This window comes from Canis lupus, chromosome 7 (assembly GCF_003254725.2).
Source record: "Canis lupus dingo isolate Sandy chromosome 7, ASM325472v2, whole genome shotgun sequence".
Classification (NCBI taxonomy): Eukaryota; Metazoa; Chordata; class Mammalia; order Carnivora; family Canidae; genus Canis; species Canis lupus.
This window is the reverse complement of record NC_064249.1, coordinates 9,325,151-9,350,191: the sequence shown is the minus strand read 5'-3', so window position 1 is coordinate 9,350,191 and position 25,041 is coordinate 9,325,151. Positions and strand designations below refer to the sequence as shown.

Sequence of the window (25,041 nt, the reverse complement as noted above, 5' to 3'; positions counted from 1 at the left end):
TAGTAGCTTATCATAATAGTGACTTTTCTTTTTTTTTTTTTTTTTTTTTTTTTTTTTATAATAGTGACTTTTCAAAAAGCAATTGATATATCTCTGCATTGGCCACTAGAAAAAAAATTGTCCTAATTTTTAACACTTTTTTTTTGTTCTTATTTGGCATCAACATGGTTAATCATGATTCACTGACTGAATGCTTGCCTTGTTCCAGGCACTGAGCTGGCAGTGGTAAGCACACAGACACACGGTTATTCTAGTCTGTGGTCAAAATGACATGCCTCAAAGGGATGATGCAGGTAGTACTTAACGATTCCTTTTCCTGAATATTGCCAAGCTGCTGCACTGTCTTGATTCACAGTTGGGCTATCTTCTCCTTCACTGATGCTTCTGAAATTGTGTGGTTTGTAGGGCTGAGTGCTTCCACACTGCATGCCGTTATTCTGTATTTGGTGGTGATAATGTTGTCTTCTTTCTTGTTGCATCTACCTTCTCCATGGTAACTTCTTGAAGCTGCCAGAATGATGTAACTTTTTTCCTCTTCCTTTTTTCAGCCACTCCTGCACAGTTGCCAGGGAAAACTAGATAAGTATTGTGTAATATTAATTTAATTAATTTCTGTTTGAATAGGGATAAAGTGCATGGCTTTAATGATATCTATTTCAAACTAGCCTCAGGCTTTTGCTGCATTTACTTTAGGTTTTTTGTTAGGCTCATAAGTGTCCTAGAATTGAGGTTCCTGGTAGTCTACCAGGTAAATAGGGTAATGTCTATGAGGAGAAAGTCTAGACAATGTTGTTGGGGAAATGTGGGGAGGGGTAAGCATTATGACCTGTTTGAGATGGTCCTAATTAAAAAAAAAAAACAGACTCTAATGTGAATGAGTAAGGGATGGTCTATAGGTATATTTAACTCATTCTTGGTTCTTAACTGGTAACTAGTGGGAAAGAAAGGTCACTCCTTGGATAAAGGTGGCTAACGTTATCCCGCCCATTTTTCCTCTTCAATAAACTAGTCAGTCTATGCTCAGCTTCTCAGATTCTTACATTGTGATAGTTATGAGCTAGTTTATTCCCCAAACAAATCATTCTATTCTCTGCTTTGTGTTGCTAGACATTGCAAATCACAGTTTCTGCTTTGCCATCTGCCCCCTGTAGGCTTTGACAATAGTGATTCATTACATTGACAATGTCAAGTGATTGCACGTTTGGTTTCTGTTTGTAGTTTTCACATAACAAACTTAGACCAGTACCAGTCTTACCTTAAACCCAGAGATACAACCACCTGACCAGTGTCCTTCCTCAAAGGATAAGCATCAGCTCCGTAGGGCTCTTCCTCCAAGACTCTATGTGTTAGTAATACCAATGTCTTCATTTTTGATCTTCCCCCAGTTCTAAGACTGGTACTTGCTTCCTTAGGTTACTGTCTTTATGATACCTTACCTTCTATGCTTGCCTTTTCAGTTCCCTACCCATGACCAACAATTGTTTAGATTAAATTCTTTCTGTTGAAATAATTTATGTAGTTTTTTCTTTTTTGAACTTGACGCTGACTGATATGTGGCATTTTATTTCTTTCAAAGGAGTACCATAGGTTTATGACACACTAAAACTATATAGAGGATGGCCAACATTAATATTAATCAGCCCATAGTTCTTAGATTCCAGGTGAAGAAAATATGCTGTAGCAAAAGGCTGTTCAGATAGGAACAGGGTGGTGTGTAGTCACTGATTTTTAAAACACAAAAATTGGGATCCCTGGGTGGCTCAGCGGTTTAGCGCCTGCCTTTGGCCCAGGGCGCGATCCTGGAGACCCGGGATCGATTCCCACATCAGGTTCCCGGTGCAAGGAGCCTGCTTCTCCCTCTGCCTGTGTCTCTGCCCCTCTCTCTCTCTCTCTGTGGGACTATCATAAATAAATAAAAAATTAAAAAATAAATAAATAAAACAGAAATTTCTAGTGAGAAAATCAGTACAATGCAGAAAACTGACAAAAGCATGAGGAATGAAGTATGTTACCACTCAATCAAGCTTTCTTTTTGTTTCTGGAAGATAATTGAATGTTCCCAATGAATGAGGCTTGTGATCTCTGCTGAGATAATCTGCAGCCTACACACATGGTAATTTTTACATAATACTTGTCATAAGGATTTTTAAGTAATTATTTAAATATTTTAAAAAATATTTATTTACCCATTTGGGCTGCTTCTTAAGGACTGGGACGAGGTCTGTTTTGTCCCTTTCTCTATTTCCAACTTATAGCACAATGCCTGGCAGAAAGGTACTCAAAAATTTTGTCAAACAGGAGGAAAAAAATAATTTAAATCTAAAGATCACATGCACAGAGTATACAAGATGTCCCTTTTTTGGAAGTCACCAGCTGGTCTAGATGTCCAGGACATCATTTTCCTCTAAAATTCCTCTTATTTTATTGTCAAAGGCTGTTCATCAACCAGGGATAGAATTTAGTTGGTGGATATCAGCTGTTGTCATTCTACTTCCCTTTCTAGTAAACTCACAGTGAAAGAGGACATCAAGATTTCTGGTTCAGAAAAATAATAGACCTGAAAACCTTTCTGCTAAAAACACTTAGAAAAGCTGGCTAAAAGTTAACAAGCATCATTTTAAATATACTTCTGAGTTGGGTCCTGCTTTTTTCTGAGATTATCTATTCTGATATTCCCTGCTCTGCCTTTTTAAAAATGTTTAGTCCATTAACTTTTACTGTAATGAGGGGCGTGGTTTGATGTGATTTTTCATAATTTTTTTTCTGTTTGTCTCCTCTGTTTTTTGTTTTTGTTTTGTTTTGCTCTTTCTTCACTTTCTACCTCCTTCAGAATTTTGTTTTTATTTATTGGATTTTTATTTATTTATTTTTATTTTTTAAAAGATTTTATTTATTTATTCATGAGAGACACAGAGAGAGAAAGAGAGAAAGAGAGAGAGAGAGGCAGAAACACAGGCAGAGGGAGAAGCAGGCTCCATGCAGGGAGCCTGACGTGGGACTTGATCTCGTGTCTCCAGGATCACACCCTGAGCCGAAGGTAGGCTCTAAACCACTGAGCCACCCAGGGATCCCCTATTTATTGGATTTTTAGTATTATTTTCTAATTGTTTACTCCAGAGGTTATAATATACATCATTAACTTTTCAATATATTTGGATTTACTGTTTCATTTCTCAAATGTATAAATCTTCATTTGTATAGGTCCATTTAACCCTCTATCTGCCATTGTTTATGCTTTGTTATCATATGTATTACATGTACATTCATTATAATTTCCAAAAGTATTTCTATAATTTTTTGCTTCAAACAGTTATGTTTGTTTTAAATATAATAGGTCATCTATACTTATCCAGTATTTACCATTTCTGATGACTCTAATTCATTCCTGAAGATCTGAGCTTCTCTTTTGTGTTATTTCCCTGTTCTTCGATAAATTCCCTTCAGTATTTCTTATAGTCCACTCCTGGTAGTCATGAAATATCCTAGTTTACTATCATTTGGATAGTAAAATATCAATATCAATAGGATATCTGAGTAAGTAGTTACTAGTTTACCTTTATTTAAAAACTTTTTTAGTTTTCTTTCATTCCCATGAGATATTTGCTAGATATAGCATGTGGAATTGACAGTCTCATTCTTTAAGAACTTGAAAAATATCATTCACTCTTTTCTGGCCCCCATAGCTTTTGATGAAAAGTCCAAAGCCATTGAATAATTTTTCCTCTTGTATGTAACATTTCTTCTGGCTGCTTTCACTTTTTTCTCTTTATTTTTGGTTCAACAGTATATTGGTTATCTATCGCTGTGTAACAAATTATTCTAAAACTTAGCAGAAAAACAATACACATTTATTCTCTTACAATTTCTGTGGGTCAGGATTTCAGAATCTGGGCACAACAATCTGGGCTCTCTCTAGTATTGGTCTCTCATTGGTTCATTACAGTTTTCTCAGGCTTGATTGTGAAGAACATGTACATAACTCATGTGCGTGATTGTTGCCAACATTCAGTTCCTTATGGGCTGTGGCATAGCTCAGTTTCTCATGAGCTATGGGCCAGAGGTTTCTCTCAGTTCCTTGCCACAAAGTCCTCACCATAGAGCATTTCACAGCATGGAAATCTGCTTAATGAAAGTAAGCAAGCGAGTATGGCAGTGGAGAGAAAGAGAGAGAGAGTATATTACCTAGAGGAAAGTCACAATTTTGTCATCTAATCATGAAAGTTATACACCACAAATTTTCTGTATTTTATTCACCAAAAAACAAGTCACAAAGTTCAGCTTGCACTCAAGGAAAGGGGTTTTACAAGGGTATGAATACCATGGGGTTGGAGTTATTTGGAGCCATTCCAGAAACTATCTACCAGTTTGACTATACCATATCCGGACAAGACCCACCCCATGGGGCTTGAACTCACAACCCTGAGATGATGAGTCACATGCTCTATGGACTGAGCCAGCCAGGAGCCCCTGTATTTATTCTTATTGGGGTTTGCTAGGCTTTGTGAATCTGTAAATACATATATTTCATTAAATTTGGGAAGTTTTGTTCCCATCATTTCCTTGCATATTTTTTTCTACCTCATTCTCTCTCTTCTCTTTTTTTTGGGACCCTGGTTGTCTGTATGTCAGCCCTTTTGATATTGTCCCTCAGATTCCTAAGGCTCTGTTAATTTTTTCAACATTTTCTTTCTGTTTTTTCAGATTGAACAATTTCTGTTGATCTAACTTGAGATTAACTGACTCTGATCTCAACTTTGTTTCACTATTAGATCCATCCAGGGAATTTTTTATTTCTGATATTTTATTTTTAGTTTTAAAATTCCCATTTAAACTATTTAAGTGTTGTAACTCTTATTAGAAATTTCTTGAAATTTTTAGTATAATAATAACCTCAAAAAATGGAAGTAGTCAGGCCTCTCACAACCTTTGAAAAGACAGTTACCTAGAAGATATTTAGCAAATGTTTGCTGATTTGGATTTAATTGTAACAAAGCTAGAGAACGCATGGAGTCATAGAAAGTCCAGGAAAGGAGCAAGAAATATCAGGTATCTTTGCTGACTTGTTTTGGGAAGTCAGGCACAATGACTTCAGATAAGTTTGACTAGTAGAGTACCAAGAAAAAGGGGTGTATAATTCCCTTAACTCACAGACAAGGAAGGTTTTAAATCCATGTGGCAGACAGATTATAAAATGGCTCCCATGATTTCTGTTAATTAGTGTTTACATCTTTGTGTAATCTCTTCCCCTTGAGAATAGACAGGGTTTGTGACTTTCTTCTAACCAGTTAAATGTGATAAAGGTGATGGAATGCCACTCCTGTGATTATGTTGTATAAGATTCCGTCTCGCAAGCCAACTCACTTTACAGGTGATTTGCTGGCTTGATGAAGGAAATGGCATAGTTGGGGAAATCTCCATGACAAGGCACCACAGGTGGCCTCCAGTCTCCAGCCAGTAAGAAGCTAGTTTTGCAACCACAAAGAACTCGATTCTGCCAACAGCCCAAAATAAGCAGCTTTTCCTGCCTGTACATGGGAACACAGCATAGCTAACACCTTGACTTCAGCTTTGCAGAGGACCCAGCCAAGCCATCCCTAGCCTCCCGACCCACAGAAACTGTGAAATAATAAATAGGTGTTGCCTTAAGCCACTGAATTGGTGGTAATCTGTTCTGCAGCAATAGAAAATGAATACAAACTGCATTGTATAGCACAGAGTTGTGCTACCTTTTATTTTGTTGACAGTGATTTTCCTAAGTGATTTTCATATTTAATATGCTGCTTGAGTTTTAGGAAATGAAATATTTTGAGAGCAGCAATTTTATAGAGTAATTGTAGGAACAATAGGACTCTGGGGAACCCACAAGAAAAGCTTTTTTAAAAAAAAAAAAAAATGATCTGATGCCAGCATTTCCACTCTTGGGAATTTGTCCATAGACATAAAGGCTTATTCAGTGAGGATAAATGCATGTATATATATATATTTTTTAAAATTTTTTAAAATTTTATTTATTTATTCATGAGACACACACACACACACACACACACACACACACACACAGGCACAGACACAGGCAGAGGGAGAAGGAGGCTCCTTTCCATTCAGAGAGCCTGACATGGGACTCGATCCCAGGTCTCCAGGACCTCCTGGGACTAAAGGAGGTGCTAAGCCACTGAGCCACCCAGGCTGCCCGCATGTATATATTTTTAATTGCATTGTTGTAATGGCAAAAGCACTAGAAACAAATTTTTAATAGCTAAATTGCTTTCCAAAAAGGCTGTTAGAATTCACATTAAAAAAAAATCGTGTTTCCACCAGCAATATATAAGTACCCTTTTTCCTATGTCTTTTAATGGATTTCTGCTATCCATCTGTGTTAGTTTGCTAAGGTTGTCATAACAAAGTACCAGGTGGCTTAAACAACTGAAATTTATTATCTCACAGTTCTGGAGACTAGAAATCTGAAATCAAGATGTTGGCAGGGTGGTTTTTTTCTGGGCCTCTCACCTGGGTTTGTGGATGACTGTCTTCCACCTATGCTCTTTCATAGTCTTCCCTCTGTGTGTTTGTATCCAAATTTTCTCCTTTTTTTTTAAGATTTTATTTATTTATTCATGAGACCGAGAGAGAGAGAGAGAGAGAGAGAGAGAGAGAGAGAGAATGGCAGAGACACAGGCAGAAGGAGAAGCAGGCTCCATGCATGGAGCCTGATGCAGGACTGATCCCGGGACTCCAGGATCACACCTTGGGCTGAAGGTGGCGCTAAACAACTGAGCCACCCGGGCTGCTCCAAATTTTCTCTTCTTATATTGCGTTAGGGCCCACCCTGATGACTTCATTTGTATTTAATAAAGACATATATATGTGCCTGCACTTATCCTTCATGATACTGTACTATTGTACAATTGTATTATATTGTAATATTATTCTATTTTTGTATAACAAACAATGACAACCCTCTTTATGTGTATGTTTATATACTTGGGTATAATTATACAGAAATGAAAAAGGTATAAAAGGTACAATTATAGATTGGTAACATTGGATACATGGTGGTTGGAGGAAAGGATATGGTAAGGAGAGTGGCAAAGATGTAGTAAGTAAGCAAACAAACAGAAACCAACAACAAAATCTGAAAAAATATGATGTTCATGCATGTATGGATAATATTATTAATTTATCATTTAAAAAATGTTTTTCATTACCTATAAATAATTGTCTAACAGAGTTCCAAACTCTTATTGACATAGAGCAATAAGCACTTGCTTTTATAGCTGAGCTGGACTGGACTGCAGAGGTTTTGCACAAAGTGGGATTAGTGGGAAGGTTAGGGCAGGCTTTTCTTATAGAACAGCAGAATCTCAAGAGGTCAGTAGGAGTTAGAGAAGCATCTGCAGGCCTAGGCTTGAAACAGGTACATTGTCATTTATTGGCCAAAGAGAGCGACAAAGTCAAGGGATTGGGAAGTATGCTCTACTCTTTGAAGTGGGGTTAGGACAGAGAGTTAACATTTCTAATCAATAATTTAATCTATAGCAGTTGTATGCATATATACTTAGAGTTATACATTTCTATGTGTACGTAAAGAGTTTTATGAAAGGATAGATCCAAAATGAATGGGCGTTATCTGAACATGGTAGATTTTGAAATCATGTTTACTTTTTGTTCTTTTTACTTGATGTGTTTAATTTTTTTTGCCATGCATATACTTTTTGTATAATCTAGCAATAACAATAAAGGTATTTTATTGGGGAATAAAGTAATTTACTCAAGTGAAGGGGCTGGTAGGGAGAGGGAAGAGCAGCCTAGAGAAAGCCCTTCAGAGTCAGGCTAGCTTTATATACAGCCACGAGTCCTTAAATAACTTAAATAAAAATCCCTGGGATCCCTGGGTGGCGCAGCGGTTTGGCACCTGCCTTTGGCCCAGGGCGCGATCCTGGAGACCCGGGATCGAATCCCACGTCGGGCTCCCGGTGCATGGAGCCTGCTTCTCCCTCTGCTTGTGTCTCTGCCTCTCTCTCTCTCACTGTGTGCCTATCATAAATAAAAAAAAAATAAAAAAAAAAATTCCCTGACTTTGGAAACATTATTTTGGTCATTATGCAAGACCACTGAGTTTACTCATGTAGATACTCAGTTATAATTTGGTATATTATCATCCTAATTTAATTTAATAATTATTTTATACTATATAAAAAAAGAAATTAAAGCAATGGTTCTCAAAAACCTAGCTGATCACTAATCAACCAGAGCACTTTTCAAATTATATAAATTTCAAAGCCTTACTGCTGATGCAGATCTATGAGGTGAGGCTTAGGAAGCATTTTCATAAAGCTCACAGATAATTTTTATGATCACTCACATTTTGAAACTCTGACAAAGGCTGATTTTGTAGACTTTGTCCAGCGTCCTCTCTCTTACAAAGATGATGAAAATTAAAAGAATTAAATTAATGTGGTTGCCTATGGGTCTTTCAGATGTCCTGACCATCCACATTAGTAGTTTATATTGCTCCTACATCACTAGTACAAACAACAGTTGCCATGTACTCCATGTTTCTTGATTATGTAGACTCATGTTATAAGTAGCCATTAGATATGTGAACTTGATCTTACTTTGAATTTATATACCTGTTGGGGAGACTAATTTCTTTTTAAGTGAAATTTAACAGTTTCCAGAAATTCTTGATTAGACTGACTTCATTGCAGAGGGTTTTCTAATAGGATTGAAAAACCTCCATATAACTAGGATCATTCTTCTTTAACCTAAAAATGCAAGTTTTCCCTCAGACATCCAGATACTGGCTTAGTGAACCTGGAAGTACACGCTCTAGAAAGTGTATAGAACAGTTTCCTGGGGGTTAGTTTTTTAACATGATTTGGTTCCCTTTACGCCTTGTATTTAACAGCCAGGCTTTGAGGCTACTTTATTCCCCAAGTGGGCAGCGCTCAGGCCCATTGGAACTAGAGGCAGTAAGCCTATTCTTTAAATTCTGGCTAAGAAAACAGAGAAAAAAAAAAGAAAGATCCCCTGATGTCCAGGATTTGGGGTGAGGAGAGATAGAAAAGATTTAGAATGTTTGGGTATTCAGAAAGGGAAATCTTTGAGAGAAGTAGAAGAAGATCAAGGAGTCTACAGGTTCTCTGACAAGTTTGTCAAGTTTATCTGAATGTGGAGAGCAAAATCAAATTGACAGGCAATTAACAACCTGGACCTGTTTTCAAAATTTCTCTGCATTACACCCAGAGGAATTTGGAATTTACAGAGATCCAAAGTAAAGTAATTTCCCTCTCATATTTCGTGTGGGTAAAATGTGCTAAGAAAAATAAATAAACCTAAATGTACAAGAATACAAATTTCTTGTTCTCTTGTTCTCTTTCCTAGCTGGAAAATTCCATCTCTCCCCAATGCATCTTAAAATTGTCACTTGCTTGATTTTGTTTTGTTTTAAGATTTTATTTATTCATGAGAGACACACACACACAGAGAGGGAGAGGCAGAGACAGAGGAAGAGGGAGAAACAGGCTCCATGGAGAGAGCCTAATGTGGGGCTCCATCCCAGGACTCCAGGATCACACCCTGAGCCAAAGGTAGAAGCGCAACCACTGAGCCACCCAGGTGTCCCTCACTTACTTGATTTTGGATGGAGTCTTACACTCCAGGCTGTAGAAGGTAAACACAAAGTCCCTTAGGTACAAGGTATCCCAATTTTGGCCACAAATTTGACCAATTTGTCCCTCATGTCAATAATTAGGATTGCCAAGAAAAAAATATAGAACAAATAAAAAATGTGTCTAGAATTATAAATGAAATACAAGTCACTAAGTTCAGATTTAGAATTTGGTTCTTTTGAAATGTGCTGACTCTGGTCTGGGGGAATGCCATCACACTGTGGGTAGTCCTCAGGCATTCCAGCGTGGCCCTTTTTCTCACTCAATTTTTCCACGTGTTATTTTTCCCCTCACAGCATACCATTCACCACTATATTAAAGGTAGTGATGTCTGTAAAAAACCAAAACCAAAGTTCCAGTTCTCCTAAAGATTTTCTACATAATGCTCAAGGTAAAAACACCCCTTCCCTTTTCAAGGGGTAGAACTTAAAACAAATGGCTATTACTTTACTTTAGATTGTTTTAGAGAATATTTTTGTGGGCTGAATTTACTCAATAGTTTTATAAAAACAGTTACACATTCCCTTCAATTTGAACTGGTAAAGTGATTTCACTTTACTTGAAGTAATAGCTAAAAAATAACTTGAAAGTTTACTTGAAGTATAGCTAAAATACACTATTGAAATTCATTATATGGATGCAATTTGTTTTCAGATACACTGTTTTAATTTTGTTCCAGTGTCAGCCTGGGCTAACACTGTTAAATCAGTCCTGGAAATAAAAGGAATCCAGTTAAATAAATTTTTAATATTAACTTTGGCCCGTGATATGAGAAGAATTTTTTTCTTCTAAATAAAGGAAGAGAAGATTGGGTAGTACCACGTCAATGATTCTTAAAATATGTTAATACAACCTATCATCTGAGGATTTGAAGGGGTGCAGGGAATAGCAGAATGTTTTAGATGGAAACTTTCCTTCTCCTTCCATGATCATTTGAACAATATGTTAAACCATATTCTTATTCTAACTCTCAAGATAGTGATCCAGGTAGAGATAAAAGAAGGAAAAGGAAATGGTTCTCAGTCAGAGAACCATTCTGGAATGTTTGACAGCTGTCTAAAAGTCCTGAGTTAGATGTCAGCCATCCTCACACCACTGTTCCTCAATTCAAGTATCTTGTTTCTCAAATGAACAAACGCAATTCAATGCATCTTATTTCTCAAATGAACAAATAAAGAAACAGACAAAATTTAGTAGTTTGCCTTAAGAGAAGTCCAAGGAGTTTATTTTTTAAATGCTAGAGACTTAACCAAAACTTGATGAAAAGTAGCAGAGCAATTAATTGATTTGCTTGCTTTAAGAGGGCCAATGATAGTGTTGGGGATTGAATGTTTGTGTCCCTCCAAAATACCCATGTGGTGGTATTTGGAGGTGTGATCTTTGGGAGGTAATTAGGTTTAGATGAGGTCATGAAAGTGGGCCCTTATGATGGAATTAGTATCTTTATAAAAAGAGGAAGAGGCCCTAGAGTTCTTTTTCTCCCCACCATATGAGGACATAGCAAGAAGCCAGACATCTATAAGCTAGGCAGAAAGCTCTTGCTGGGAACTGAATCTGCTAGCACCTTGATCTTAAACTTCCCAGCTTCCAGAACTGTGAGAAATAATAAACAGTTGTTTAAAAAAGGGGGAGGGGGGTGGCTGGGTAACTCAGTTGGTTAAGTGTCTGCTTTCTGCTAAGGTCATGATCCCAGGGTCATGGGATCGAGCCCCACATCGGGCTCCTTGCTTAGTGAGGAGCCTGCATCTCCCTCTCCCCCTGCCGACTATGCTCTCTCTCTGTTAAATAAATAAATAAAATCTTAAAAAAAACAACAACACCCACCCAGTTTGTGGTATTTTGTTATATCAACCTGAGTTGACCAATTGAGTTAGGTTCAAATGGAGTAGTAGTAGTAGTAGTAGTAGGACATGTGGGTGACTCAGTTGATTGAGTACCTGACTCTTGATGTGGGCTCATGTTGTGGTATCAAGGTTGTGAGGTCAAGCCCTGTGTTGTCAGCTCTCTTTTCAAACACAGAGTCTGCTTGAAATTCTCTCTCTCTGCCCCTCCCCATGCTCTCTTCCTCTCTCTCTCTCAAATAAATAAATTCACCTTAAAAAAAAAAGAGTAGTAGCTGTAGAATGTACAGAGCAGTCCTAAAAGTAAGTAATGGAACACGTAGAACATAACAAAAATAAAGGTAGATTGGAAACAAGGAGAACCAAACTTAAAATGAATGTATAGGACTTCTCTTTTTCAACCATTACCAGAGTAATTGGTCTTGGATTTCCTCTCCTATTACCTACAATAATGACACCAGATAAAATTTATGTTTTTGAGATTTTTCTTTATTTTTGGTTTTTGACAGTTTTAAACATTAATAATTAATTAATTAATTAAATTCCAGTATAATTAACATACAGTGTTAGTGTTTTTTTTGTTTTTTTTTTTTAGACTTTATTTATTTATTTTGAAAGAGTTGAGAATGAGAGATAGATGGGATGCCTGGGTGGCTCAGCGGTTGAGCATCTGCCTTCGGGTCAGGTCGTGATCCCGGAGTCCAGGGATCCAGTCCCACGTCGGGCTCCCTGCATGGAGCCTGCTTCTCCCTCTGCCTGTGTCTCTGCCTCTCTGTCTCTGTGTCTTTCATAAATAAATAAATTAAATCTTTTTTAAAAAAGGAAAGAATGAGAGAGAGAGAACATGTGCATGTGCAGGGGGGAAGAGGCTGAGGGAGAGGAAGGAGCAGACTCCCTGCTGAGCAGGGAGCCTGATGCAACACAGGATACCAGGACCTCGGGATCATGATATGAGCCAAAGGCAGATGTTTAACCAACTGAGCCACCCAGGCACACAGCGTGAGTGGTTTTTAACAGTTTGATCCTGATGTGCTAACTAGTTGTGGTTTTCACTGCATTTATCCTGTATGGGGGTTTGTTGAGCTTATTGAATATACAAATTAATATTTTCCTCCAAAGTTTGGGAAAATTTCAGCCATCACTCATCAAATATTTTTCCTGTCCTACACTATCTTATTTTGGGACTTCAATGACATTGCCTGATAGGTTTTAGAAAATACTTCAATCTTTTTTCTCATTGTTCTTCATATTGAATAATTTTTTTGGCCTCTTTAAAGTTCACTGATTTTGCTTTCTGCCATATCAAATGTGAAGTTGAGTCCATGCAGTGAACTTTCTATATCTATCATTTTACTTTTCATTCTAGAATTTATATTTGCTCTTTATTAAAAAATAATATCTATATGTCTATTGAAGTTCTGTATCTGTTTGAATATTGAGATTACTCCATCCTTTAGTTCTTTGAATGCATTTTAATTCTTTATATAGCTGCTTTGACTTATTTTGTTTTAAAAGATTTTATTTATTTATTCATGAGAGACACAGAGAAAGATAGAAAGGCAGAGACATAGGCAGAGGAAGAAGCAGGCTCCTCACAGGGAGCCTGATGTGGGACTCCATCCATGCCCTGAGCTGAAGGCAGATGATCAACTGCTGAGCCACCCAAGTGTCCCGAAATCTTTGACTTCTATATACAACACTGAGCCCTCTTGGAATCACTATATTTTGACTTCCTTCTCCCCGAATGTGTCATGCTTTCTTCTTTTTTTGTATGGCTAGTAGTAATTTTTTATTGAAAACAATATTACAGATAGTGCATTGTACCAACACTGCATATTCCTTTTTTTTTCTTTTTAAGATTTATGTATTTATTTTAGAGAGAGACTGAGTGAGCAAGAGTCAGGGGAAGGGCAAAGGGAGAGAATCTCAAACGGACTCCCCACTGAGTGTAGAGCCTGACATGGGGGCTCCATCTCATGACCCATGATATCATGACCTGAACCGAAACCAAAAGTTGGATGCTCAACTGACTGAGCCACCCAGACACCTGAGACTGGATATTCTGATACTCTTCTAAGGATTGTTGGTTTTTTTATTTTAAACAGTTGACTTGATTGGACTAACATTGTTTTAAAACATCCCATTGGGGGATCCCTGGGTGGCGCAGCGGTTTGGCGCCTGCCTTTGGCCCAGGGCGCGATCCTGGAGACCCGGGATCGAATCCCATATCAGGCTCCCGGTGTGTGGAGCCTGCTTCTCCCTCTGCCTGTGTCTTTGCCTCTCTCTCCTTCTCTGTGACTATCATAAATAAATTAAAAAAAATTAAAAAAAAAAAAACATCCCATTGGTATGTCTCATGTGATCATAAGCTAGCGGTTGGCCAGGGATATGGGCACATTTATACTCAGGATTTTTCTTTTTTAAAGGTTTTATTTATTTATTCATGAAAGACACAGAGACATAGGCAGAGGGAGAAGCAGGATCAGGCTCCCCTCAAGGAGCTTGATGCAGGACTCAATCCCAGGACCCCAGGATCACAACCTGAGCCAAAGGCAGATGCTCAACCACTGAGCCACCCCTAGGATTACATTTCTAAGTTTCTAGCTGCTCTTTCAGTCTTGAACTCTGTCTCCTGTCACAGTGAATGAGTAAGGCTTTAGTTTTCTGCTTCTGGATATATGGAGTTTGGGAGACTATTTTAAGACAAAAACATCACCGACACAATTCTTACCTATTTCAGTTGTGGATTTTCAAGTGGAAACTCCCCTGTGATTTCTTTTGAATGCCTTTAAATGGTTGTTTTTAAAAAACATTTTGTCCAGATTTTGTCATTGTTATCTGTGGAAGGATTTGCTTGAATACTTCACCCTGTAAATATGGGAAACTAGACTTTCACTCTTAATTTTGAAAGATATTTTTACTGCACTTAGAGTTCTGTGCTAAAAGCTTTTTCTTGTTTCTGTTCAGCTCTTTAAGAGGTATTCATTGTGTTCTGCGCTCCTTTGTTTCTAATGAGAATTTAGCTGTCATGCTTTTCATGTTCCTCTGTATGTAATGTATCTCTTTTTCTCCAGCTTGTGTGTGTGTGTGTGTGTGTACTTGTCTTTGTCAAACTTGGGGTTCACTAAGCTTCTTGAATAAATATGTGCCTAAGTACATGTTTTTTTTTTTTGCAAAATGTGGAAAATTTTGAAATTTTTAGTTATTATTTCTTCAAATACATTTTCTAGTCCATTCACTCTCTTCTTTCCTTCTGTGATTCTAATTATAAACATTAAAATGCTTAATTTCTTTTTTTTTTTTAAAGATTTTATTTATTTGAAAGAGAGAGAGAACGTGAGAGAGAGAGAGAGCACAAGCAGGGGGCCGACAGGGAAAAGCAGACTTCCCACTGAGCAGAAGCCCAATGGAGGACTCAATCCAAGGACACTGTGATCATGACCCAAGCCGAAGGCAGACACCTAATCGACTGAGCCACCCAGGCACCCCTTAACTTCTTTTAAAAACATATTATTTAAAGCAAAAATAGTGGTACTTCATAATGGGATTTATAAAATAACAATGAAATATATCACAAAAAAGTACAAAATATGAAGGGCTAGGAATGGAATTGTACAGTATACTCTCTTAATTTTATGTGTACAATATTATCCCTACTTAAACTTTAGTAAGTTAAAGGTACATATTGTAATTCCTAGAGCAACCACTAAAAATAATGCAAAGATATAAATAAATAAATAAATAAATAAAATAAAAAATAAAAATAATGCAAAGATGTGTTGCTGAAAAACCAATAGAAGAATTGAAATGCAATATTAAAAAGTTTATGATTAAACCAAAATAAAAAAGAAAGGAGAGACAGAAGAAATAATAAATGGGACATATAGAAAACTAAAAGCAAGATTGTAAACCCAGTCCCAACAGTATCAATAATTATATTCACTGTAAATGGATTAAATACTGTAATTAAAAGAATAAGGTGGTCAGAATGGATTTAAGAAAAGAGAAAGAGATCCTCTGTCTACAGAAGATTGAACTTTAAAAATAAACACAGTTCAAAGTAAAAGAATGAGAAAAGGTAGATCATGCAGATAATAAGCCTAAGAAAGTAGTTGTTATTATATTAATATCATGCAAAAGTGACTTCAAGGAACATCGCTGGGGATAAAAGGGAACATTTTATAATGATGAAAGGATTGATTTGTCAAGAAGATATAAAATTCTTAAGTATCTATAAACCTAATAATAGAACTTCAAAATATGTGAAGCAAAACTGACAGAACAAAAGGGAGAAATAGACAAATGCACAATTTTTAACATGACTCTCAGTAATTAATGTAACAAGTGGATAATACAAGTAGATAAAAATCAATAGGGATATAGAAAATAGTTTAATCAACTTGACTTAATTGAAATTTACAGAATACTTCACCCAGCAACTGCAGAATATGAATTCTTTCAAAGTGAATATGGAATGGTTGCCAAGTTAGACCATATGCTAGCTCATAAAATAATTTTCTATAAATTTCAAAAGGTTGAAATCTTATAGACTATATTCTCAGAACATAATGAATTTATTTATTTATTTATTTATTTTTTTAATTTATTTTTTACAGATTTTATGTATTTATTCACGAGAGACACACAGAGAGAGGCAGAGGGAGTAGCAGGCTTCATGCAGGGAGCTCAATGTGGGACTCGAGCCCAGGACTCCAGGATCACGCCCTGAGCCGAAGGCAGATGCTCAACTGCTGAGCCACCCAGGTGTTCCAAACATAATGAAATTAAATTAAAAGTTAATTGCAAATAAAATACCTAAAGAAACTCCAGATATTTGGAAATTAAACAACTTATTTCTCTATAAGCCATATGTCAGAAACATCATAGAGGAAAGTAGAAAATATTTCAAACTGAATGACAATAACAAATATATCAAAACTTATGGGGAAGTGTTTTACCTTCTTAAATGCTTATATCAGAAAATGGCGAATTCTCAAACCAATGACCTCAGTTTCTACCTTAAGAAGCTAGAAAAAAAGGAGCAAATTAAAGTAAAAAAAAAAAAAAAAAAAAAAAAAAAAAAAACAAGGAAAAAAAATAAAGAGCAGAAATCAATAAAACAGAAAATATACAAACAAGAGAGAATAAGTAATAGTTAAAATTTGGCTTTTTGAAATAAATAATAAAATTGACCAAGAAAAAAGGAGGGAAAACACAAATCACTAAAATCAGGGATGAAAAAGGGGCTATCACTATATAAGATCTTACCGATGTTAATTGAGTATGTGGGGTGATGGAAATACTCTGTATCATAATTGCTATTTTGTTACACGAGTATTGTACATTTGTTAAAACTCATTGAATCGTTCTCTTAAGATCTATGCATTTCACTGTAAGTAAATTTTCCCTTAATTTAAAAAAGTTAAGTCAAATGTATCACACTCTCAGTTGGCTTCTTTCTTTGCTATTGTGTATGCTTTTGTGCAAACCAGCATTTTGGTAAGACTTGAATTTATTCAACCCATTCTCTAAGTTGGAAATACAGTCTTTGACCTATTCATTTTGTAGTTACTGTAATTGTATGTTCTTATTTCCTTTCTTCTTAGATTATATGCTCTTAAAGAATAGGACTGTCTCCTCTGTACGCTATGTTCCGAGGACCTCATATGGTACCATGAACTTTGTGGGTGCTTGACAAATACCTGGGTTATTTCTCAACTTTCAGCTTTTGATCATAATTAAAGCAAGCAGAGCTAACCAAGATAGGACCAAATATCAAGCATTTAAGACAGTGAATTAATGCATGCTTGTGAGTGTTTGTGTGATTGATGGTGTGTATGTAGCTCTGTTCGACAACAGATGAAAAATAATTTGGATTCATTCCACATTAGCTATTTCTCTTCTCTTAGTTACTGAGCATGATTAAGACCTCCTTTTTTTTTTTTAAGATTTCATTTATTTATTAATGAGAGGTACAGAGAGAGAAAGAGAGGCAGAGACACAGGCAGAGGGAGAAGCAGGCTCCATACAGGGAGCCTGACATAGGACTCAATCCGGGGTCTCCAGGATCAGGCCCTGAGCTGAAGGCTGAAGGTGGCACTAAACTGCTGAGCCACCCGGGCTGCGCAAGACTTCCCGTTTTTAACGGGTCTGGAAAATCATCTCAAGAATCCTACTTTGTTGTCAAAACATCTCTAACAAGGTTAAGGATTACTGTGCCTCACTTCCTTGTCAGAATCTTCATTAACAGAAATGAAATCACATAGGACACATAGGAAAAAAAAATTCCCTAATGTCAGTTAAATTGTCAAATGTGTATACTCTTATGTGGTAAATATCAATTACAAGAAAGTCAAATGGGAAGGACAATATCAAACATGCATTGGGGTCTTAAGCCTAGGAAAATACATAAGCTTAACTTCTAAGGGTATGCCTTTGAGGGAATAAAGAAGTAGAGGGCAGGTGGGAGAAAGAAAGACGTGGAGGACAAATTAAGGGTGAGGAGAACTTGTTTTTAAGGCATTAGAAGCTTCAGTTCATCAATTCAGGAGCCATATGCTCCTTTCTTTCATCCTCAACATTTATTGTGCATGAATTGTGTAGCTCCCTCGCTATTGAGACAGTCCCTGCCCTTGGGACAGTCTGGGACTTATGGAGATTCAGTGGGTAATATGTACAAAGTGCCTTATATTTCTGGACACATGGGGAACTTCAATCTTACTGTGTTGGTTCACTTTATGGATTCTAGTACTCCTCCCCTTCCTCTGGCCACTCCCATTTAGATTCAAACTGAAGAGTTAGGCCACGTCTTAAAACTTCATCTGTTCTTTTTATACAGTACGTAAACACCCTATAAGCAGCATAGCATTACTGTCCTTATACTCCAGCAAAGGGGCCGTTGCTATGCCTCAGAGGGCTCCGTTTATCACACACACAAATATAGATGCGTGGACTGAGTGTCACACATGAGAAGAGCTCAGCTGTGGCACAGCATGACCTGTAATCCTAAACAGCCCCTCTTGAGACCAACGGCATTCACCTCTTGATCCCTTGCTCCATGTCCTCAAAATAAAAAGTGACTGTGTCTGAGTGGTAATGATGATAGATTATGCCACTGCCAACATTAGAAACAAATATTTCTGAGCAGGAGAAGCACTTAGGTCAGAGAAAAAAAAATTACTTAACTCGCCAATTTCTTCCTCTCGGATGATATGAATACAATAGATGTTCACATAATGAATTATCATTTTCCAATAATGCCTAGCATCCATTTTCTTACTTGCTTGCAGCAATTGAGCATGACATCTGGGAAAGACTGTAATATTAAATGATTCATATTACTCTTATGTTGATACATATGTAGGTCTAGATACAACATGTGTAGTAACTAATTCTTTATATAAAAGCTCAGATATAGGGACGCCTGGGTGGGTTAGTGGTTGAGCATCTGCCTTTGGCTCAGGTTGTGATCCCGAGGTCCAGAACTGAGTCCCACATCTGGCTCCCTGCAAGGAGAGCCTATGTCTCTGCCTCTTTCTCTGTGTCTCTCATGAATAAATAAATAAAATCTTTAAAGAAAGAAAAAAAAATAAAAGCTCAGATATAGCTATTGATTTAAGAGAAGAGATGATAAAATTATTAAATTATAATGATTTTTATGAAATTAAAATATTTTGTAATATTTAACAATTATAATAATCTTGCATATAACAGCTTTATTACAATGTTTGAGTATGATACAAAAAAGTTCATGATTTGTTTCTGAATCTAAGTAATGCTTTAGAGATATTACTTTAGTTGCTGTTGTTTCAGCAAAGTTTCTCCAAATTGTAATTAGTAACAAACAAACAAAAACTTATATAGGAACTTCTCTGGTTCAAGAAAAGTCATCTAATTTGGAATGACTCAGAGTAGAAACAAACTATGTGAAAAATCTTGATTATAACCACATAATTAGTAATTTTGCTAGGATGAAAACTAGAAAAGTAAATTTCATGGACTAAATGTGATTAATGAATGTTTTGTTACTAATCAGTTATCATTGACTCATCATCAGAATACTCAAGATGTGCAGTAGAAAAAAAAAAAAAGATGTGCAGTAGTAATTAAATTCAGTTATTTTTATAACTAGCTGCCTTTTGATCAAATAAAAACATAGTTACATACATTTAAAATTTTTTGTTATGAAAGATAATTTGTCAAGATAAGAGGATAGAACATATTTTATTGGAACGTTTATTAATGTGATTTAGAGCTTCCAAATATTTCTTCTGTTAGATGGGAGTCTAGATTTGTATTATTGCAGCAGGTCATGTATCTGTTAGGGGAAGTTTCACAAAGTAGTAAATGATGAATACATTTTTGTTCATTGGTTGATATAAGATCTTCACGGGAAATAAGCATCCTCTTCGTGGTTAGAGTTCATTAAAAAAATAATACTTTATTTTGCGGAAAATCTTTTTCTAGCAGTTTCAAATGAAAGTTTCTGATGATTTCTTATTCTCTGGAAGAATTCCCATGTTTTAAAAGAGTATTTGAGGGCAGCCCCAGTGGCCCAGCGGTTTAGCGCCACCTTCAGCCCAGGGTGTGATCCTGGAGATTTGAGATGGAGTCCCAAGTCAGGCTCCCTGCATGGAGCCTGCTTCTCCCTCTGCCTGTGTCTCTGCCTCTCTCTCTCTGCATCTCTCTGTGTCTGTCATGGATAAATAAATAAAATCTTAAAAAAAAAGTATTTGATAATTTTTATCAATTTTTTTCCTTTCTCCTTTCTGAAAAGCTCAGATATTAAAGTCAGACTAAGGTGGGCATTGTGAGGTGTGTGGTGTGTGGAGGGCGACTAGAGCCCTCCAAACAAATCAAGAGCATGTTGCTAGGCTCAATTTGGTGTGGGGTCAGAACCCCAGCGGGAGGAAAAGGCAGCCTATGTTGGGGGCAGTGTAGTGTAGGGTGTTAGACCCAAGCTGGGTAAGGAGAGCATTCACATGGTGGGGAACCCTAGAGCAGTGTAGAGCCCAAATTCGGTGAAAAGAGCATCATGTGTATAGAGAAGCCTGGCCATGAAGTTTCAGAGCCTGAGCAGAATAGACATTGTCTATATATGGAAAGCATGGTGGCAATAATGGGAAATGGATTACAAACAAGGTGGGGGAATGTAATTGCAAAGATAAAGATATCAAAAGAAGAGGGAGTCATGATTTCACTATCTAATGGAAAGGGAGAAAACTAGAATGAACACTGTCATGTTAGGTTGGAATTGGTTGTATCTGCATGAACTCATGATTTCAATAAATATAATAATTTAAATTAATAAAATAAATAAATAGATATCAATGTGCAATGTGTATGTATGATGGCCTTGCAGTAGCATCCTTTTCCCACCCCAGCAGCAATGAGCACACTTTTCACCCAGGCTTCTAAATGTCATTTTCTATTAAAAAGTATCAGAGCTTTCTAGAGATGACATTCCAGGGCTCAGTCAAAACTTTTGGGACATCCTGTTGAGCCAGAGAATAAGTGTCTAGGAATGAAGGACCGTGTCAAAGGGATACAGGCACAGCAAAGGAAACCATCAACAAAATGAAAAGGAAACCTGCTGAATGGGAGAAAATATTTGCAAATCATGTATCTGGTAAGCAGCTAATATCCAAAATATGTAAAGAGCTCATGCAACTCAATAGCAAAAAACAATCTGATAAAAAAAAATGGGCAGAAGATCTGAATATACATTTCTCTAAAAAAGACATACAGATGGCAAATATATAATGTACCCATACCTGTTGCTTAACATCACTAATTATCAGGAAAATGCAGATCAAAATCCCAATGATATCACCTCACACCTGTTAGAACGGCTATTATGAAAGAGACAGGAGATAATAAACGTTGGTAAAGATATGGAGAATAGGCAACTCTTGTATACTGTTGGTGGGAATATAAATTGGTGCAGCCACTATGGAAAACAGTATGAAGTTTCTGCAAAAAAAAAAAAATGAAAAAATAGAGCTACCATATGATCCAGCAATTCCATTTCTGGGTATTTACCTGAAGAAAATGAAAACACTAACTTGAAAAGATATTCATCCCCAAATTCATGGCAGCATGAAAAGAATCTAAGTGTCCATCTATGGAAGAATGGATAAAGAAAATGTGGTGTAGCTTGGTGCCCTCGTGCTGCTCCTGCCTAGTGCTGCAGATAGCCACAGCACCACCGTCCCCCATACTCTGACCTCTGCCTCAACACCCCATCAGGTTGAACCTCTGGGAACATGGTTTGAAGCTTTTGTTAAGAGGAGAGACAGAAATGTTCCTGCCTCTTTTCAGGAACTGGAGGATAAAAAAGAGTTATCAGAAGGATCAGAAGGATCAGAAGATGAAGAATTGCAGTTAGAGAGTTTCCCATGTTGAAAACACTTGATCTCAAAGACTGGAAGATAAAGCAGTGGTTTTAAAACATCACCCAGACAAATGGAAAGCAGCTGGCAAACCAATAAAGAAAGAGATAAGGCTGACTTCACTTGCATAACTAAGGCTTATGAAATGCTATCTGATCCAGTGAAAAGATAAGCATTCCACAGTGCAGATCCTACTTTTGATAACTGGGTTCCTTCCAAAAGTGAAGCAAAGGACACTTTCTTTGATATGTTTTCCCCAGTATTTGAAAGGAATTCCAGATGGTTAAATAAAATAATAATAATAATAACAATAATAATAATAATAATAAAATCCCTAAATTTGGTTGGAATTCATTTGAAGATATAGATGCATTTTATTTTTTCTTGTATAAGTTTGATTCTTGGAGAGAGTTTTCGTATTTTGTTGAAGAAGAAAAAGCAGAATATTGCAGAGCAATAAGGGCTCAGAAGAAAAAAGAAATGAACAGAAAAAAGAACATTAATTGATAATGCATGTAGCTGTGATCCAAGGATAAAAAAAAAAATAAGGAAGAAGAAGAAGCCACAGGAGAAGCAGAAAAGAAAGCCAAAGCAGAAGCAAAATGGAAGGAGCAAAAAGCTAAAGAAAAACAAGGACAAGCTAGAAGCTGTCTGGTTAGCTAAAGAGAAAGAGGGGGAAGCTGAACTAGAAGCTGTCTGGTTAGCTAAAGAGAAAGAGGGGGGAGAAAGTTAACAAGAATTACTGACTAAGAAGGAAAAAGATATCCAGAAAAAAAGCCAATAAAAAGGAAAGGCAAAAACTTCGAAATTCACGTAAGACCCGGAATCACTTTTCTGACAATGAGGCAGAGCAGCTTATAATGATGCAAGAAGTGGAAAAAATTTGTGATTGGCTTGAACTAGCAAGCTTACAGCATTTGAAAGAAACACTCACACCATCTACTAAAGAAGTTTGCTCCAGAAAAAAAACAGAAGAAATAAATGAACAAGTTAGAACAGAAAGAGGAACCTGAAGCTCATATGCGACTGCATCTAAGAACGCAGACAAAGCAACTGGCAAAGTGGAAATGGTAAAAATTAGCCAAAAGTTGATACGCAATTACTAATTCATTGAACCTCTTTCCTGCTAGAAGAGATTCAGGATGGGAAGGTATTGCTAATTACATTAAGCTATGTTCTTCTGGAGTTAGGAGACCTTCCAAAGATCATAGAGTCTTCAAAAATGTGACCTTCATCAGAAAGATGAGATAAAGAAAAAGGCTTTTGATAAATACTAAAAGGAACACGGAATGGTGCCTCAAGCAGACAATGCAACACCTTCTGAACTATTGGAGGTCTACACCCAGATCTCACCCCTTGGACAAGAGTAGAACGGAAGCTTTTGGAACAAGCTTTGAAAACATACCCAGTAAATACACCTGAGAGATAGGAAAAACATAGCAGAGACAGTGCCTGATAGGACAAAGAAGGACTGCATGAAACGATATAAGGCATTGTTGAGATGATAAAAGCAAAGACAACTACTCAAATGCAAGTGCTGAATGCAAGTAGAGCCAAGAAATGGCTTACAATTTTTGTTGTGTGTGCATTTTTATAATAAAGCTGAAAATACTGTAAAAAAAAAAAGAGAGAGAAAATGTGGTGTATATATACAATGGATTATTATCAGCCATAAAAAAAAATACAAAGGCTTACGGCACCTGGGGGGCTCAGTTGGTTAAAGGTCTGACTCTTGGTTTTAGCTCAGGTTGTGAACTTGGGTGGTGAGATGGAGCTGTGCCTCAGACTCAGAGTCTGCTTAAGACTCTCTCCCTCTCTACCCCTCACTGCCACTCTCTGTCTCTCTTTCTTTGTCTCCTGTCAAATAAATAAATCTTAAAAAAATAAAAGAATGAAGTCTTGTCATTTGCGACAACATGAATGGAATTTGAGGGTATTATGCTAAGTGAAATAAGTCAGAGAAATAGAAATGATCTCACTTTTTAAAAAAATTTTTATTTATTTATGATAGTAACAGAGAGAGAGAGAGAGAGAGAGGCAGAGACACAGGCAGAGGGAGAAGCAGGCTCCATGCACCGGGAGCCCGACGTGGGACTCGATCCCGGGTCTCCAGGATCGCGCCCTGGGCCAAAGGCAGGCGCCAAACCGCTGCGCCACCCAGGGTTCCCTGATCTCACTTATGAGCTCACTTATATGTGGAATCTATAAAGCCCCCACACCAAATGAAAAACCAAGCTCATGGATACAGAGAAGAAGACATGGGCAGTTGTCAGAGGTGAGGGGTGGAGATAGGTGAAGTGGGTGAAGGAGGTCAAAAGGTACAAAAGGTACCAACCTCCAGTTATAAAATAAATAAGTCATGGGGCTGTAATGTAGCATGGTGGCTGTAGTTAATCATACTGTATTGAAATTTGCTAAGGGAGTAGATCTTAAAAGTTCTCATCACACACAATTTTCATGGTAACTATGCATGGTGATGGATGTTAAACTAGACTTATTGTGATTATTTCACAGTGTAGATGAATATCAAATCATTATGTTGTACACCTGAAATTAACACATTGCTACATGTTAATCATACCTCAATTTTATTTATTTATAAAATATAAATAAGAAGTAATGCAGCAACAGCAAAAGGACACAGAAGCCAGCTTGAAAGAGATCCCACTGATCAGTTTGAGTCTCAGAAAGATATTGTCTATTATCTAAGAGATAGTAACCCACTGAACATAATAGAAAATCATAGTCCATGCTGATATAAATTAATTGAAGGATCTGATGAAGAATGGGATATTCACATTGTTTTAAAGTGCTCCCCCAAAATAAATAAAATAAAGTGCCCCTAAGCAAAATATTTATTAATTATAAAGAGAAGAGCAAGCTTGCAGTGGGGAAGCTTGGCAGACACCGTTGAAATCAAATAGTTAAAGCACACATTCTCCATAAAGGAACAAATGAAAATCTGCACCACTTAAGAATGCAATAAGAAGATGGCAATATTGTTTCTGCAATATTCCTACCAAAGATACATAACCTGAATTTAATCAGGAGAAAACATCAGACAACTCTAAATGGAGACATTCTATAAAATAACTGGCCTATCATTTTCAAATGTGTCAAGGCCATGAAAGTAAAAAT

General features: G+C 36.8%; 2 pseudogenes; both read left to right on the top strand.

Moving 5' to 3' along the window:
• The window catches only part of LOC112648805 (dnaJ homolog subfamily C member 2-like), a 51,663-nt pseudogene extending 28,163 nt beyond the window's left edge, over nucleotides 1-23,500 (top strand).
• The window catches only part of LOC112648364 (40S ribosomal protein S4-like), an 84,507-nt pseudogene that overhangs the window by 34,895 nt on the left and 24,571 nt on the right, over nucleotides 1-25,041 (top strand).